Source organism: Halictus rubicundus, unplaced genomic scaffold (assembly GCF_050948215.1).
Source record: "Halictus rubicundus isolate RS-2024b unplaced genomic scaffold, iyHalRubi1_principal scaffold1067, whole genome shotgun sequence".
NCBI lineage: Eukaryota > Metazoa > Arthropoda > Insecta > Hymenoptera > Halictidae > Halictus > Halictus rubicundus.
Window position 1 is genome coordinate 30001 of NW_027489608.1, and position 2647 is coordinate 32647.

The 2647-nt window shown below is 39.7% G+C and overlaps 1 non-coding gene across 1 annotated transcript in view; it reads right to left on the reverse strand.

Annotated features, from left to right (window-relative positions):
* LOC143364857 (small subunit ribosomal RNA) overlaps positions 1-2 on the reverse strand; it is a 1919-nt gene extending 1917 nt beyond the window's left edge. Inside the window, exon 1 of the ribosomal RNA XR_013084335.1 lies at positions 1-2. This exon is cut by the window's left edge and continues 1917 nt beyond it. This is a non-coding gene — a ribosomal RNA (small subunit ribosomal RNA).
* Positions 3-2647: the final 2645 nt, after the last annotated feature.

A 2647-nucleotide genomic window follows, 5' to 3' on the forward strand; every position in this document is an offset into this window, starting at 1 on the left:
GAGCTTCGACAATTTTTCGAATGTCTTCGCCGCCAGCTCTCTTCGAGACAGGTCGACGACACTTTTTCTTCCAATCATATATATATTTTATACTCGTGCAAATTCTCAGAGAACCTTTTGCACGAGATACATATATCTTCTCTTCTCTATAAATATTCAACCTCGAACAAATTCCTTTTCAAATATACCTCCTCCTCCTCTGCGTTCTCGGTTTCTCAATTTTATACGTATATCTTGAACAAGACTTTCTTATAAATATCTTATCTTGTTCAGATATTTTACTTGTTTCAACTTTCTTATAAATATCTTATTGAAACAAGTTTCATACATTCGTTTCATATAATAACATGGTTTGCCTAATCGTGGAGGCGCGTATAGTTCCAAACATGGATCGCGGAAGCACGTAACCACTGCGCTGGACAAAATCGACACAAGTGCCGAGGAAGCGCGGACAGGACGCATGCTGGACTGCGAGAAACCGTGTTCTTCTGCTCGCGCTGGGCATAAACGAAATAGGACACCTCTATTATTTAACGAATTTTTCTCTTTATTCTGTCTTTAAAAGACAGAATTTTTTTTCTCTTTAACTCTATTTTCTCTTTTTCATACCTTAGTCGCTCGGACATAAGAGTTGATGCTCAGTTAGTACGAGTAAACACAAAAGTGAATACAAGTCACCAACCTCCACTAAGGGAAGGCTCGCCACATAAGGGCCATTCGGTCTAGGACACCGACCCGTGGCAATGCTGTGTAGAGAATAATTCGATACGAAGCACGGTACGAAACAGTCAAGACCGAAGTCTCGAGGCGCCCATGACTGCTTCTCGACCGAGATCGTAGAATAGCCACAGACGCGCGCTGCACCGACCGACTCGACCGAACCGTCGACTCTCTTATAGATACCGAACGGCCGGCCGGGACGCCGGCGCCGCGCGGTCAATAGCACGCGCGCTTATGGCCGCAAACCGCCGCGGCAACAGACCTCCCGGCGGGGCTGTTGGAACTTAGAGCGAAAAAAGTATAAAAATTTTTTTCACAAAATATAATAAATTTTAACATTTCTATATTATTTTACACAAAATAACCAACTTTTCATAATTCACCGAACTTTGAAAATTTTTCTAAGTCCCACAAATAAGAGGAAAATTTTTAAGTATCGGTCCTAGACGATTTTCGACGTGATATCACTGTAATATAGACGATTTCTAGCAATATATATCATAACACCAAACTCGCTACAATTATTATTTATCGAGTTATTAGCAAATAATGGACGGATGTGCTACTCCGTCGACAAAACTCTGGAAATTTTTCTAAGTCCCACCGCTAAGAGGAAACTTTTTCCGTATCGGTCCTAGACGATTTTCGACGTGATATCACTGTAATATAGACGGTTTCTAACAATATATATCATAACACCAAACTCGCTACAATTATTATTTATCGAGTTATTAGCAAATAATGGACGGATGTGCTACTCCGTCGGACGTTCGACGAAAATTTTTCTAAGTCCCACCGCCAAGAGGAAACTTTTTCCCTATCGGTCCTAGACGATTTTCGACGTGATATCACTGTAATATAGACGGTTTCTAACAATATATATCATAACACCAAACTCGCTACAATTATTATTCATCGAGTTATTAGCAAATAATGGACGGATGTGCTACTCCGTCGACAAAACTCTGGAAATTTTTCTAAGTCCCACCGCTAAGAGGAAACTTTTTCCGTATCGGTCCTAGACGATTTTCGACGTGATATCACTGTAATATAGACGGTTTCTAACAATATATATCATAACACCAAACTCGCTACAATTATTATTTATCGAGTTATTAGCAAATAATGGACGGATGTGCTACTCCGTCGGACGTTCGACGAAAATTTTTCTAAGTCCCACCGCCAAGAGGAAACTTTTTCCCTATCGGTCCTAGACGATTTTCGACGTGATATCACTGTAATATAGACGGTTTCTAACAATATATATCATAACACCAAACTCGCTACAATTATTATTCTTCGAGTTATTAGCAAATAATGGACGGATGTGCTACTCCGTCGGACGTTCGACGAAAATTTTTCTAAGTCCCACCGCCAAGAGGAAACTTTTTCCCTATCGGTCCTAGACGATTTTCGACGTGATATCACTGTAATATAGACGGTTTCTAACAATATATATCATAACACCAAACTCGCTACAATTATTATTTATCGAGTTATTAGCAAATAATGGACGGATGTGCTACTCCGTCGACAAAACTCTGGAAATTTTTCTAAGTCCCACCGCCAAGAGGAAACTTTTTCCGTATCGGTCCTAGACGATTTTCGACGTGATATCACTGTAATATAGACGGTTTCTAACAATATATATCATAACACCAAACTCGCTACAATTATTATTTATCGAGTTATTAGCAAATAATGGACGGATGTGCTACTCCGTCGGACGTTCGACGAAAATTTTTCTAAGTCCCACCGCCAAGAGGAAACTTTTTCCCTATCGGTCCTAGACGATTTTCGACGTGATATCACTGTAATATAGACGGTTTCTAACAATATATATCATAACACCAAACTCGCTACAATTATTATTTATCGAGTTATTAGCAAATAATGGACGGATGTGCTACTCCGTCGACAAAACTCT